Consider the following 16,735-nt stretch of genomic DNA (forward strand, 5'->3'; position numbering starts at 1 on the left):
AGGACAGGCTAGCTGTCTTGTTAGGGGCTAATGCAGCTTGTGACTTTAAATTGAAGCCAGTGCTCATTTACCATTCCAAAAACCCTAGGGCCCTTAAGAATGATGCTAAATCTACTCTTGCCTGTGCTTTCTAAATGGAACAACAAAGCCTGGATGACAGCACATCTGTTTACAACATGGTTTATTGAATATTTTAAGCCCACTGTTGAGACCTATTGCTCAGACCTATTGCTCAAAAGATTGCTTTCAAAATATTACTGCTCATTGACAATGCACCTGGTCACCCAAGAGCTCTGATGGAGATGTACCATGAGATTAATGTTGTTTTCATACCTGTCAACACAACATCCATTCTGCAGCCCATGGATCAAGGAGTCATTTTGAATTTCAAGTCCTATTATTTAAGAAATATATTTTATAAGGCTATAGCTGCAAGAGATAGTGATTCCTCTGAAGGATCTGGATGAAGTAAATCAAAAACCTTATGGAAAAGATTCACCATTCTAGATGCCATTAAGAACATTTGTGATTCATAGTAGGAGGTAAAAATATCAACATTAACAGCAGTTTGGAAGAAATTGATTCCAACCCTCATGGATGACTTTGAGGGGTTCAAGACTTTGGTGGCAGAAGTAACTGCAGGTGTGGTAGAAATAGCAAGAGAAATAGAATTAGAAGTGGAGACTGAAGATGTGACTGAATCACAGCAATCTCCTTATAAAACTTTTACAGATGAAGAGTTGTTTTTTATGGATGAGCAAAGAAAGTGAGATAGACTGTACTCTTGGTGAAGATACTGTGAATATTGCTGAAATGACAACAAAGGATTTAGAATATTGCATCAACTTAGTTGATAAAGCAGCAGGAGGGTTTAAGGGGATTGCCTCCAGTTTTTAAAGAAGTTCTACTGTGGGTAAAATGCTATCAAAAAGCATCACAAATCTCAAAGACAGTTGTATAAAAATGTAGCTTATGAGGGGTGACAATGGGATTGGGAAAGCCATAAGGACCACACTCCACTTTGTCTAGTTTATGGATGGATGAGTAGAAAAATAGGGGAAGGAAACAAACAGACAAAGGTACCCTGTGTTCGTTTTTACTTCAATTGCTCTTTTTCACTCTAATTATTATTCTTGTTATTTTTGTGTGTGTGCTAATGAAGGTGTCAGGGATTGATTTAGGTGATGAATGTACAACTATGTAATGGTACTGTAAACAATCGAAAGTACGATTTGTTTTGTATGACTGCGTGGTATGTGAATATATCTCAATAAAATGAAGATAAAAAAAAAAAAAGAACTGATGGGGGATAGGCAGTGAAGAGAGAGGCAATGTGAGAAGACAGTGTTACTAATTTTTAGGTAGAAGCGAGTGGAGTTCAGAGAGGCTTATTCTGGTTTGAATAAGTTAGCACCTGAGTCTCCAGGAATGGTGATTTTCAATAGGGAAGGGGATGTAGTTGAAGAATGTGTGTGTTTGAGTAAGAGGGATAGACAGTGAGTTTCAAAAAGCATATTTTACATATGTATTTCTGTAATACCAAGTAATTAAAAAAAAAAAAAAAAAAACTTAACAAGAATCTGGTCGCAATACCCAGAAAACACTAAAAGGGACTTAGGTTAAAAAAGCTTGGGAATTTTCCTAAAATCAGCCCCAGGTCAAGACCGTGAGCAATTCAGAGTTGTGAGTCTTCTGTGAATGCCCATTATCCATGGCCTGAATAATTTCTTTGTGCATAATATATGTGCTTTTTTCAAATGTGTGTAAGTCAATAATAAAATACCAATTATTCATAAAAAAAAAAAAGCATCACAAGACATGTCTTTTGTGAAAGAAAGTCAATTGATGTGGCAAACTTCATTGTTGTTTTATTCTAAGAAATTGCCACAGCCACCCCACCCCTCTGGAACCACCACCCTGATCAGTCAGCAGCCATCAACAAGGCAAGAACATCCAGCAGCAAAAAGAATATGACTCACTGAAGTCTCAGATGATAGTTAGCAATTTTTTAGCAATAAAGTATTTTTACATTAAGGTATTTACATTTTTTTATATATAGTGCAATTGCACATTTAGTATACTATAGTATAAACATAACTTTTCGATGCACTAGGAAACCAAAAGGTTCACATGACTTGCTTTATTGCAGTGGTCTGGAACCAAATGTGTAATATCTCCTAGCTATGCCTGTAACCTTAATTAAGAATATATTCAAAGGTCCTATTTCCAAATGCGTGCACACCTACAGGACTTGGGGATGGGTGCTGAACATGCCTTTTGTGGGGGACATGATTCAATCCCAGACACTACCAATAGCACGTTATTATAGCAACAAATGACTGATGCACTTTCAGCCTTTAGATAGAAGTGGTGGTTGCACAAGGTATCAGCATGGCTGTTTTGCTCCCAAGTGAGGATCAGTGAGATCTCCATTGGACTCTTTGGGAATGGAAAATCTCCTTGACCAAGATAAATAGGACTAGGGGTAGGGGTATGTTGGGGAGTGGGGGGTGGGGTGGGAGAGAGAAGCTAACACAGAGACAGTTAAGTGCAGCTAACTTAACTGCCTTATGAACACTTCATCTGGCTGAAATGAAAGACAGAGCCAGTCCATAAAGCATTCCAAAGCCACCATTGCCCTCATATTACGCATAGTTTGGCTACAAAACTTGACACACCAGTGTTGGAGGAAACATGCTGGGCCTTGTGCAATTCCTGAGCTACATGTATGGTGGGTAGGGATGTAGGAAACTCTGCAGTCATGGAAAGTAAATATCTCACCTCCGAAAGCATCCAGCCCTGCAAACACCATAAAACAAAGACTCACTATTGTAAGCTGAGCCAAGAATCTCCCAAAAGGGATGGTGGAGCTTGGACATGGCTTTCCTCTCTTCCCTTGTGAAATATCATCACATCATTTAGGGGTAGTGTGTGGGGAAGGGAGGCTTTAGAAAGATGGGTGTGCCACAATTTATGACTCATCTCAGCAACTAAATCTCTACTTTCTGATCTGTAGCCCAACAAGCATACTTTCTCTTTTCCGTTTAAAAAAATTTCCCCCCATAAAATATACAGGCCTAATTAAAAAATTAATGCACCCCCAAAATAGCAGTTCCCTGCCTTACCTGTTCCTACCCCCAAGTCCTACTGCCCAAGACACACTTTCAGCTCTTTCAACTGTTTCTTCTGATCTTTATCTCCATTGGTTTACACTGATTTTATCCATTTTAGTCTGTGTTGACTTCCTGCTGTGTTAAATAAAGACATATCTTTATGTACAGCCCCTCCCCTTTTCCTTTCTCCCCACCCTCCCAATATAATTACATCACGATTTTTAGCTGAATCAATTGCCGCTGTTGACATTATTATTAGTAAAAGTGGTTTATCCCAGACCTGAGTGGGGAACTTTGACTTACTTGTACAATGCTTTGTTTTGTTTTTCTCTTGCAATGTTTCCTGGGTCCACCTTAATTTTTTTCAGTCAGATGTGCCAATGCTCATTGATAGCTTTTCCAAAAGCTCAAATGTATCAGATCATTTATTTGTTCCACTTCCCTCCCCTATTTCCATGTAGTCTTTGGGCTGCTGCGTGGCTGTCAGCCTGCAATTTCCCTTCACCATCACCTTGTGAGTCCCTCTGTGGATTCACTGTTCCTGGATCTCATGTCTTCCACTTTCTCAGCTTACTCTCTCTTTTCGTAGGATTATATTCTCGAGTGGTTTCCTAAGAAATAGCTCATGGCAGACAACTCTTTTTTTTTTTTTTTTTAGCTCAGTGATGTCTCTGAAAATGTCTTTATTCTCCCCCTCACAATTATTTATAATTTGGCTGTATGTAGATTCCTGGTTGAAACTCGGTGACTCCATTGTCTTCTAACACACATGTTGCTGTGATTAATTCAATGTAAATCTCATTTCCAATCCTTCGTAAGCAACAAGTTTTTTCTCTTTCTGGGGTAGTGGTTAGGATCTTCTCAGGGTGCTGGTCTCTCAGGGGACCTTTTCAGTTTGAGACACATGGTCTTCAATTATGAAAATTTTCTTCTATTACTTCTTTTTTTTTTTTTAAATTAACTTTATTTATCAAATAAAAAAACATTTCCAAACAGAACAAAGTAAAGCAAAGGGAAAAACAAATGTAACTAAAAAACTAAAATAACTTCATCGTATTACTTCTTTGATGATTTCCTTCCCTCTGTGTTCTTTAATTTCTCTGGAATACCTATTTGTTAGACATTGGATCTCCTAGATTGATTCTCTAAGACTCTCATCTTTTCACTCTTAAAATAAAAATCTGTCTCTTTTTTCTATTTTCTATGTGATTTCTTCTACTTTATCTTTTTTTTTTATTAAATTCAGTTTTATTGAAATACATTCACACACCATACAATCATCCATGATATATAATCCACTGTCCACAGTATGATAACATAGTTATGTGTTCATCACCACAATCTGTCTCTGAACATTTTCCTTACATCAGAAAGAACCAGAACAAGAATAAAAAATAAAAGTGAAAAAAAACACCCAAATCATCCCCCCATCCCACCCCATTTGTCCTTTAGTTTTTATCCCCATTCCTCCACTCATCCATACACTAGATAAAGGGGGTGTGATCCACAAGGTCTTCACAATCACACTGTCACCCCTTGTAATCTACATTATTATATAATTGTCTTCAGGAGTCCAGACTGCTGGGTTGGAGTTGGTAGTTTCAGGTATTTACTTCTAGCTATTCCAATACATTAAAGCCTAAGAGGTGTTATCTATATAGTGCATAAGAATGTCCACCAGAGTGACCTCTTGACTCCATTTGGAATCTCTCAGCCACTGAAACTATTTCGTCTCATTTTGCATCCCCCTTTTGGTCAAGAAGATACTCTCAGTCCCACGATGCCGGGTCCACATTCATCCCCGGGAGTCATACTCTGCGTTGCCAGGGAGATTTACACCCCTGGGAGTCGGGTCCCACGTAGGCAGGAGGGCAGCGAGTTCACCTGTCGAGATGGCTCAGTTAGAGAGAGAGAGGGCCACATCTGAGCAACAAAGAGGTACTCAGGGGGAGACTCTTAGGCACCATTACATACAAGTTTAGACTCTCCTTTGTGGTAATGAGCTTCATAAGGGCAAGTCCCATGCTCGAGGGCTCAGCACATCAAACCGCCAGTCCCAATGTTTGTGACAAAATATGCTAGGGGATCAGCATCTCAAAGTTTAGAGATAGGCCTTACACTTCAGGGATAGAGTTAACTGCTGTAAGAGCTTACAATCTAGGGACTATTACAATTATTGTGTCCACGTTAGGCTATGTTCTAAGATTCAATTCTGAGTTTACACATTGTAGTTAGTCCATATTGGTGAGGCATCATCCCTCTCACCATGTTTTCTCCAACACTTTTACTCCTATATATATATATTTTCCTACAATTTTATAGAGTTATATTCACATACCATACATTTATCCACAGTGTACAATCAGTTGTTCATGGTAGCATCATAAAGTTGTACACTTATCACCACAATCAGCATTTGAACATACTTATTACTACAAGAAAAATTGTTTTTTTTGTTTTTTGTTTTTTTTTTTAGCAATAAGAAAAAATGATAAAAAGAAAAATAACATGTCATACAATACAATATACTACTAAGGACAGCAAATAACACCACTACCAAGAATCCCATATTACTCCCCTATATCCCCTTCTCATATACATTTAGCATTGGCATATTGCCTTTGTTACATTTAATGGAGGTATATTACAATGTTACTGTTGACCATAGACTCCAGTTTGCTTTTATTATGTTTTTTCCTGAATACCATCCCTTTTTCAAATTTCTACATGGTTGACATTCATTTGCTTTCCCACATGCAAAAACATTTTTATTTTTGTATATTTAGTAACAGTCATTGGCCACTCCAGTTTTTGCCACGTTATACAGTCCCAGTCTTTATCATCTATCTTTACCTCTGGTGTCATACATTCTCCTATCCCACCTCTTTCAGCTTTACTCACAGACATCTTTTTCAGTATACTTACAATACCGTGCTACCATCACACAGTATTATCCTGTCTATTTCTGGATCTATGCAATCAATCCTAAACATTCTGTAGTCCTTCTGCATCAAATGGCTGGTCTCTGCCCTCTTTCTATCTCCTGGTCGCCTGTGTTGTCAGCTTTTAATTCCTAAAGTTTGTTCATTAATGTCTGTTCATATTAGTGAGACCATACAGAATCTGTCCTTTTGTTTCTGGCTAACTTCACTCAACATAATGTCCTCAAGGTTCATCCACATTATTACATGATCCATGTCTTTGTTCTGTCTTACAGCTGCATAATATCCCATCATGTGTATATACCACAGTTTGTTTATCCACTCGTCCTTTGATGGACATTTGGGCTGTTTCCATCTCTTGGCAATTGTGAATAATGCTGCAATAAACATCGGTTTACAAATGTCTGTTTGTGTCTTAAGTTTCAGTTCCTCTGAGTATATACCCAGCAATGGAATAGCTGGGTCATATGGCAAATCTATATTTAGCTTCCTGAGGAACCTCCATACTGTCTTCCAGAGTGGTTGCACCATTCTACATTCCCACCAACAATGAATAAGTGTGCCTCTTTCTCCACATCCTCTGCAGCACTTGTCATTTTCTGTTTTTTGGATAATGGCCATTCTGGTAGGTGTGAGATGATATCTCATTGTGGTTTTGATTTGCATTTCCTTAATAGCCAGTGAAGTTGAGCATTTTTTCATATGCTTTTGAGCCATTTGTATTTCCTCTTCAGAAAAATGTCTGTTCATGTCTTTTGCCCATTTTTTAATTGGATTGTTTGTCTTTCTGTTATTGAGATGCAGGATTCCTTTATATATTCGGGATATTAAACCCTTATCTGATATGTGGTTTCCAAATATCATCTCCCATTGTGTAGGTTGCCTTTTGACTTTTCTGACAAAGCCCTTTGATGTACAAAAGTGTTTAATTTTGAGGAGATCCCATTTGTCTATTTGTTCTTTGGTTGCTCGTGCCTTGGGTGTGAGGTCTAAGAAACCACCTCCTTTCACAAGATCTTTAAGATATTGCCTTACATTTTCTTCTAAGAGTTTTATGGTCTTGGTGCTAATGTTTAGGTCTTTGATCCACTTTGAGTTAATTTTGGTATAAGGTGTGAGATGGACATCCTCTTTCATTCTTTTGGAAATGGATATCCAGTTCTCCAAACACCATTTATTGAACAGGCTGCTCTTTCCCAGTTGCTTCGGCTTCACTGCCTTATCAAAGATCAGTTGTCCATAGATGTGAGGGTCTACTTCTGAACACTCAATTCGATTCCATTGATCAGTATATCTGTCCTTATGCCAGTACCATGCTGTTTTGAGCACTGTAGCTTTGTAATATGCTTCAAAGTCAGGTAGTGTGAGACCTCCCACTTCACTCCTCTTTCTCAAGACATTTTTGGCTATTCGGGGCACCTTACCCTTCCAAATAAATTTAGTTATTGGTTTTTCTATTTCTGTAAAGTAAGTTGTTGGGATTTGAATTGGTATTGCATTGAATCTGTAAATCAGTTTAGGTAAAATTGCCATCTTAACTATATTTAGTCTTCCAATCCATGAACATGGTATGTTCTTCCATTTTTTCAGGTCTTGTTCAATTTCTTTTAGCAGTTTCTTATGGTTTTCTATGTAAAGGTCTTTTGTGTCCTTGGTTAAGTTTATTCCTAAACACTTGATTCTTTTGGTTGCTGTTGTAAATGGGATTTTTTTCTTGATTTCCTCCTCTTGTTGCACATTACTTGTGTATAGGAACACTACAGATTTTTGCGTGTTGATCTTGTAGCCTGCTACTTTGCTGTATTCATTGACTGGTTCTAGTAGCTTTGCTGTAGATTTTTCTGGATTTCCTACATATAGAATCCTGTCATCTGCAAATAGTGAAAGTTTTACTTCTTCCTCTCCAATTTGGATGCCTTTTATTTCTTTTTCTTGCCTAATTGCTCTAGCTAGAACTTCCAGCACAATGTTGAATAGCAATGGTGATAGTGGGCATCCCTGTCTTGTTCCTGATCTTAGAGGAAAAGCTTTCAGTCTCTCCCCATTGAGTGTGATGTTAGCTGTGGGTTTTTCATATATTGCCTTTATCATATTGAAAAAGTTCCCTTCTATTCCTGTCCTTTGAAGTGTTTTCATCAGGAAAGGATGTTGAATTTTGTCAAATGCCTTTTCTGCATCAATTGAGATGATCATGTGGTTCTTCTGCTTTGATTTATTGATGTCGTGTATTACATTAATTGATTTTCTTGTGTTGAACCAGCCTTGCATACCTGGAATAAATCACGCCTGGTCGTGGTGTATAATTCTTTTAATGTGCTGCTGGATTCGATTTGCGAGTATTTTGTTGAGGATTTTTGCGTCTATATTCATTAAAGAAATTGGTCTATAATTTTCTTTTTTTGTAGTATCTTTGTCTGGTTTTGGTATTAGGGTGATGATGGCTTCATAGAAAGAGTTAGGTAGCTTTCCCTCTTCTTCAATTTTTTTGAAGAGATTGAGCAGGATTGTTACGAATTCGTTCTTGAATGCTTGGTAGAATTCACATGTGAAACCATCTGGTCCTGGGCTTTTCCTTTTTGGGAGCTTTTTGATGACTGACTCAATCTCTTTACTTGTGATTGGTTTGTTGAGGTCATCTATTTCTTCTTGAGTTAATGTTGGTTGTTTATGCTTTTCTAGGAAGTTGTCCATTTCGTCTAAGTTGTCTAGTTTATTAGCATATAGTTGCTCATAGTATCTTCTCATTATCTCCTTAATTTCTGCAGGGTCGGTAGTTATATTTCCTTTCCCATTTCTGATTGCATTTATTTGCATCTGCTCTCTGTTTTTTTTTTGTTAGCCTAGCCAGTGGTCCATTGATTTTATTGATTTTCTCAAAGAACCAACTTCTGGTTTTGTTGATTCTCTCTATTGTTTTCCTGTTCTCAATTGCATTTATTTCTGCTCTAATCTTTGTTATTTCTTCCCTTCTGCTTGCTTTGGGGTTAGTTTGCTGTTCTTTCTCTAATTCCTCCAGGTGAGCAGTTAACTCTTCAATTTTTGCTCTCTCTTCTCTTTTAATATAGGCATTTAGGGCAATAAATTTCCCTCTGAGCACCACCTTTGCTGCATCCCATAAGTTTTGATAAGTTGTGTTTTCATTGTCATTTGCCTCGAGGTATTTACTAATTTCTCTTGTAATTTCTTCCTTTACCCACTGGTTTTCTAAGAGGGTGTTGTTTAGCCTCCATATGTTTGTGAATTTTATGACCTTCTGCCTTTTATTTATTTCCAACTTCATTCCATTGTGGTCTGAGAAAGTGTTTTGTATAATATCAATATTTTTAAATTTGTTGAGACTTGCTTTGTGACCCAACATGTGGTCTATCCTAGAGAATGTTCCACGAGCACTTGAGAAAAAAGTGTATCCTGCTGTTGTTGGATGTAGTGTTCTATAAATGTCTGTCAAGTCTAGTTCATTTGTCATACAATTCAACATCTCTGTTTCTTTAGTGATCCTCTGTCTAGATGTTCCATCCAGTGATGAGAGTGGTGTATTGAAGTCTCCAACTATTATTGTAGAGGTATCTATTTCTGCTTTCAGTGATCGCAGTGTTTGCCTCATGAATTTTGGGGCATTCTGGTTTGGTGCATAAATATTTATGACTGTTATGTTTTCTTGATGAATTGACCCTTTTATTAATATATAGTGTCCTTCTTTGTCTCTTTTAATTGTTTCACTTTTGAAGTCTAACTTGTCTGATATTAATATAGCTACTCCCGCTTTTTTCTGGTTGTTATTTGCATGAAATATCTTTTTCCAACCTTTCACTTTCACTCTATGTTTGTCCTTGTGTCTAAAGTGAGTTTCTTGTAGACAGCATATAGATGGGTCCTGTTTTTTAATACAATCTGCCAGTCTGTGTCTTTTTATTGGGGAGTTTAATCCATTTACATTTAGTGTTATTACTGTAAGGGCAGTACTTTCTACTACCATTTTGTTTTTTGGAATTTATATGTCATATCTTATTTTTTCCTCTCCTTTTACCTTTCCTGATAATCTTCATTTCTGCACTCTTCTCCAACTCTCTCTCTCCTGTCTTTTCCTATCAGCCTGTAGCGCTCCCTTTAGTATTTCTTGTAGTGCCGGTCTCTTATTCACAAACTCTCTCAGTGTCTGTTTGTCTGAAAATGTTTTAATCTCTCCCTCATTTTTGAAGGAAAGTTTTGCTGGATATAGAATTCTTGATTGGCAGTTTTTCTCTTTCAGTATCTTAAATACATCATGCCACTGTCTTCTTGCCTCCATGGTTTCTGCAGAGAAATCTGTAGATAGTCTTATTGACTTTCCCTTGTACGTGATGGATTGCTTTTCTCTTGCTGCTTTCAGAATCCTCTCTTTGTCTTTGACATTGGACAATCTGACCAGTAAGTGTCTTGGAGTAGGTCTATTGGGATCTATTCTATTTGGGGTACGTTGTACTTCTTGTATCTCTAATTTTCTGTCGTTTATAAGAGTTGGGAAATTTTCAGTGAATATGTCTTCTATTACTCTTTCTGCCCCTTTTCCCCTCTCTTCTCCTTCTGGGGTACCCATAACACGTATATTTGTGTGTTTCATGTTGTCACTCAGCTCCCTAAGACCCTGCTCATATTTTTCCATTTTTTTCACCATCTGTTCTTTTGTGTGTATGAATTTGAATGACCTGTCTTCCAGTTCACTGATCCTTTCTTCTGCCTGTTCAAATCTACTGTTGTGTCCCTTCATTGTGTTTTTCATCTCCTCCATTGTGGCCTTCATTCCCATGAGTTCTGCCATTTGTCTTTTTAAGTTTATGAATTCTTCTTTATGGTCAGCCAGTGTCTTCTTTATATCCTTCAGGTCTTTTGCTATATCTTCCTTCATTTCATCAAATTTATTTAGCATTAGTTGCCTCCACTCCTGTGTCTCAGCTGTGCTATTAGTTTGTTCCTTTGGCTGGTCCATGTTTTCGTGTTTCCTGGTATGGCTTGTTATCTTAAGTTGTCTAGGCATCTGATTCTCTTGATTAGTTTATTTTGGAGCTTGTTTTCTGTCTTTTACCTAGTGGTTGTCTTGTTGGTTGGCTTTGTTTTCTGGCCTCTGTTATTCAGTTCAGCTTATTCTAGACCTCTAACTTAGGTTCTATTTAGTTGACCAGAATTTTTCCCCTCTTGTTTTTTCTGTTTCTTGCTCTGCCTCTCTGTAACCTTTTTGTGAGTGGGTCTCCTCAGATATGGTCGACCCTAGTCAGATTTTCCCAGTCTAGTGAGGCCCAGGTCTCAGTGGGAGGGTATGGAGTTTTCCTGAGAATGAGACCTTCCTGTGAGGCCTTTAGAATTGGTTCTTTTCCTCTCCTGTCCAGCAGGTGGCGCTGGCCAGTCTGCAGCTCCCCCACCAGTGTAAGGAGGTGTGGAGCCTTTAGTTTTCCTGGTGACTCTGATCCTGTCGGGGGCGTGGCTGACTGAAGCAATGTTCGCTGCGATCTCAGCTTTTTCTCCAATTCCAAACTTGTGTCCAATGTGTGACTGGTTACTGGAGACCCCGAAAACACTGTTTCATATAGTTCTTGGGTAATTGCCAGCTGCTCTAGGGGAGAGACGAAATTCTGCTCCTCACCACTCTGCCATCTTGCCCCGCCTCCTCTACTTTATCTTTTATCTACTTTATTTTCCAAAACTTCTACTGAATTTTCTTATTTTAGCCATCCTATTTTAAATTTCTAATAATTCTTTCTTATTAGCTAATTTTCAGTTTTCGGTTCTTGTCTCATGAATGCAACATCTTCTTTGGTCATTCTAATCATATTAATTTTAGTGAGTTTTTTGAAGTTTTTTTCTGATTCCAACATTTTCTCTGTTCTTTGGGTTCCCTTTCTCTTCTCTCTTTGCTTTAGCTTCTGTCTTTTATGTAGGAAGGATTCATCAAATGCCTACTGGTATTTGGCTTTCTGTTCCTATTTACAGTAAAGCACTTAAAGTTTGATTGAAAGCTTTACATGCAAGGAGGCTTCACAGCAGAATCAGGTAATGGTCCAGCTCCTCTGTTGGAGGACTTGGCTGTCCACTTTCCCCAAAGAAGAGCCTTTCAATCTCTTACTGAGAGCTTTTGTCTAACTTCTGGAGCAGTAGGGGCACATAACCCATTTCCTTGAGGTATGGATACTTGAGGTGAGTATGAAAGCCATAATATCCAAACTACTGAATGTGTACCACTGGTCGTACAGGAGTTGATTTTAGGGCATGAATGGATAAGCATTTTTCCTTATAATATATATGTATTTATTTGCTTTAGTATGTGGTAGTGAAAATGTAACTAGAACAACTAATCTATGATGTCATGAATATTATTGCTCAAGACAAACTATGTAAATGAAGATGAGCCAAACAAAAGGTATTAAGGTAAATAATAGTTCCTTAATAGGAGGGATGTATGCATGGCAAAAAATCATGAAGTCAGTTCTCAAAAGATTGATGGTTGGGAAACAATGTAATAAAGAAATGGTAGGCATTCTTTATTTTATCAAGAGGAAGTAGAAGGGAACTCCATGTAGAATTGACAGTCGAAACGATGTGTGGTGGGGAAATTACAAGTACCTCTGTATGTTTGGAGAGTGGTGAGAGGGGTCAAGGACTGGGTTATAAAGAACCATGGATTTCCTTGAGTATTATTTTTATAAAGTGGTTCAATGGTTCTACCATGTCTGAGAGGAAGCATAGTTACTCTTGTGGCTGACCCAAGTTAAAATCAGCATGTAATGTTTTGCCTATGAATTATTTATGACAATTAAAACAAAAAGGGTTTAGATTACCTTTTTGCTGCCATCCAACAAGCTACTGATATGCTTCCTGACCCTGCCCCAGCATATATGTCCATCCCCTCATTTGAAAGATTATGCTGAGAATGCAAATTTTTATGTGGTCAAATCTCAGAAAACCTTAATTAGGAAGATAAATCTGCTATAAAATCTAGGTTAATGCATTCTCAATGAGCACCTATATAATGAATTTTGGATTTCTCATCATTTAGATATTCCTCTGTTTTCTACAATAGCACGGGTTATACAAGCTTTGGAACACAATGTAGAAATTCCAAGGTTCGGTGGCTGCACTGTCCAATATAGTAGTCACTAGCCATATGTGGCTATTTATAGATAAATTAATTAAAATTAAATAAAATTTAAAATATGGTTCCTCAGTCATAGTGGTGATATTGCAAGTGCTCTTTAGCAACTTGTGGCTAGTGGCTACCATACTGGACAGCTCAGATATAGACCATTTCATCATTGCAGAAAGTTCTATTAGATAGCGCTAGTCTATGGTCATACAAAACCTGTGTTTAAAATTTTTAAAATTTTAAATTTGCGTACAGTAAAATTGACTTTTGTGTGTGTGAACAATCAAGATACAAAACAGTTTCACCCCCACCACCATCCCCACCCCCCCAATTTCCTGATGCTACTCCATCTAAATTCCTGGCAACCACTGATCTACTCTCTGTTCCTGTAAATTTACCTTTTCAAGAATGCCCTATAAATGGAATCATATAATATATAACCTTTTGAGATTGGCTTGTGTCACTCTGCATGATGCTTTTGAGAGTCATCTAAGTTGTTGCATATATTTATAGTCCATTTGTCATTATTGCTAAACAGTATTCCATTATATGGTTGAACCACAATTTGTTTACCCATTCACCCATAGAGGAACATCTTGATTATTTCCAGTTTTCTGGAGATTATGAATAAAGCTGTTAAAATATTTATGAGTCAGTTTCTGTGAGAAGATTGGTTTTCATTTTTCTAGGATAAATATCCAGGAGTGGGAAGACTAGGTCATGTGGTAAGTGTATGTTAAATTTTATAGGAGACAGCCAGGTAGTTTTTCAGACTGGTTATATTATTTTGCATTCCCAGCAGCAATATATGAGAGAGTTCTGGTAGCTCTGCATCTTCCAGCACTCGGTATAGTCAATGCTTTTTTAACCGTTGTAATATGTGTGCAGTAGTATCTTATTGTGGTTTTAATTTGCATTTCCTCAACGGCTTATGATGTTGAGCATCCTTATATTTTTTTTGGAGAGGTGCCTGTTCAAATCTTTTGTTCGTTTTTAAGTTAGGTTGTCTGTTTTCTTACTGTTGAGTTCTAAGAGTCCTTTATATCTCCTGGTTGTAAGTTCTTTGTCAATATGGGATTTGCAAATATTTTCTCTTGACCTGTGGCTTATCTTTTCATTCTCTTAATAGTGTCTTTTACAGAGCAAAAGTTTTAATTTTGATGGTTCTAATCACTGTTGCTTTATAGTAAGCCTTAAAATCAGGTAGTGTGGTTTCTCTAACTTTACTCTTCTTTTTCAAAATTGTTTTGGCTATTCTAGTTCCTTTGCTTTTCCATATAAACTTTGGAGTCAGCTTGACTATATCTACAAAAAAAAATCTTGCTGGAATTGTGATAGGAATTTATTTATATCCGTAGATCAATTTGGGAAAAACTGTTGAACTTTCCCAAACCAAGGATGTGGTATATATTTCCATTTATTTCAGTCTTCCTTGATTTCTTTCATCAGCATTATGTATTTTTTAGCATACAGATTCTGCACAGGTATTTTATATTTATACCTAAATATGTCACTTTTTGTTGCTATGGTAAATTTTCTTTGGTGGTATTTTTTTTTTTTTTTTTTTTTTTTTTTGATTTCTAAGTTGTTGATTGCTGGCATATAGAAATATGATGTTTTTATGTTGACCTTGTATTCCATGACCTTGCTAACTCATGTATTAGTTCTAGGAGCTTTTTTGTAGATTCCTTGCAAATTTCTACGTAGACAAACATGTTCTGTGTGAGTGGGTGCAGCCTACTTTTAATATGAGAGCCTAATTTGGTAGCAATCTACTGAGAGATCAGATAAAAATTTCAAATCATGTAAAATGAGGCTGGGTATTCTGGGTCTCTTCTTTTTTCTTTCTCTCTTCCTAATTTAAAATACCATTTAGATGACCTGCGTGCTTTCCTTCCAGTCCTGAGGGCCTTAGGATAAATGTTCTACCAATGAAATTTTCTTATGGCAAGTGTGGCTTAGATGGCTTGGTCCTTGTGAAATATCAACTATTCTAAAACAGAAACCAACTTTGCTAGATGTCCTTCAGGATTTGTAATATTACATTCAACAACCCCGTCAAGTATGTTATCCCATATAGTTACTTGGGAATGTTTGTTGCACTGTTAGCACTAATAATGATAAAATGAAACTGGAACAAGGAATTCTTGTGGCCCAGAGGCCTTGTCAGGGGTTCCTGATAAGCCAACTGCAAACCATGTCTCAGGAATGAGACAGTTGGTGGAGCCAAAGAGGAAGGGACCTGCCTTTTCTGCCCACCCCTCAGAGGCCCCCAGAACCAAACCAGAGCTGGGGTCTTCCAGACATCGAGGGTCCATTATTTGTTTTATAGGAAAATGGTCCTCCCACCACTGGCTGACTCCTCAAGGATTTTTCAAACAGCCTAGCCCACACAAATGACAGGCTGAAGTTAACTAAACTGCTCTAATTGAGGACTGTCAAAAATACCAACATGCGGGAGGAGGTAGGACATGGGGGTTTTGCACGTCAGACTTGCTGGCTCTTGTATGATGCACTTGATCTGCTGCAGGTCCAGAATTGTCCTAGGGGATAGAGGAAGGGGAGAGAAATAACCCTCTTGGGCTGCCTTAGCTTGCATGCTGGTTGTCATTAATCTGGCAACAAAACAGGAAGCAACATAGATGCTCAGGGCCAAAAATAAAGCCCAGGCACAGTGTCCAGAAGTCCTAAAGATAAGACAAAGGCAGTTAATTAGGGCAGACTGGCAATAATAAACCTATGGGGACAGAGCTAGATGCTTGCTAGCACATAGTACACCACCCATACAGCAGTGTTTGTAGCTAAATATTTCCCTCATTTTAATGAAAAGAAAAAAAATAAGCCAACATGAAACTCATTAGGCCCCTAGGGATGCCATGTTTCTTTACCAGCAGCACATATCTGTGAATGGATTGTCACTGCCTTTCCATTGGGGCAGGAGAAGGGAAGTGTGTATGTTCAGAAGAGAACAGCAAGCTGTTGGTAGCAACCAGCTTTTAATGTCCTTCTCAATAAATACTCACCAGCAGTTAGCCATTCCTGAACTTTTGACACATTACAGCCACTATCTTAAAAGATAAAGTGACTTTTATTGTTTTTTTTCCTTCTTTTTACTAAAATACTACAAAGAGATTATTTAAAAAATTAGAAAATATTGATACACAAATAGAAGACATGTTGCTGTTGACATTTGAGTGTGTATCCTTAGATCAGGGCTTCTAATGTTGGCACTACTGGCATTTTGGGCCAGATGATTCTCTGCTGTGGGACTGTCCTGTGCATCGTAGGATACTGACCCACTAGATGCCAGTAGTCACACCCCCATCCTCAGGGACAACCCAAACTGTCTCCAGGCATTGCCAAATATCCCCTGATGGGCAAAAGGCTTTCCAGGTTCAGGGTGTAGTGTGATGACTGAAGTCTACCACTCACCCTTCTTCCTTTTCAGGGGTCTAGATGACACCTTAATAAATACAAGGAATTGAGCCAAATGGAGTAAAAGGTAGCCACTTTTAGCTGCTCAAATCGAGGCAACTGAACTGGAACAAGCAAGAAGAGGAGCTGGT

The 16,735-nt window shown here is 37.8% G+C and overlaps 1 protein-coding gene across 2 annotated transcripts in view; it reads left to right on the top strand.

The window, feature by feature from the left end:
* TASP1 (taspase 1) overlaps positions 1-16,735 on the top strand; it is a 656,132-nt gene that overhangs the window by 349,264 nt on the left and 290,133 nt on the right. The window lies entirely within an intron of this gene.

The sequence above is a fragment of the Choloepus didactylus genome, chromosome 19 (genome assembly GCF_015220235.1).
Source record: "Choloepus didactylus isolate mChoDid1 chromosome 19, mChoDid1.pri, whole genome shotgun sequence".
In the NCBI taxonomy this organism is placed as follows: Eukaryota; Metazoa; Chordata; class Mammalia; order Pilosa; family Megalonychidae; genus Choloepus; species Choloepus didactylus.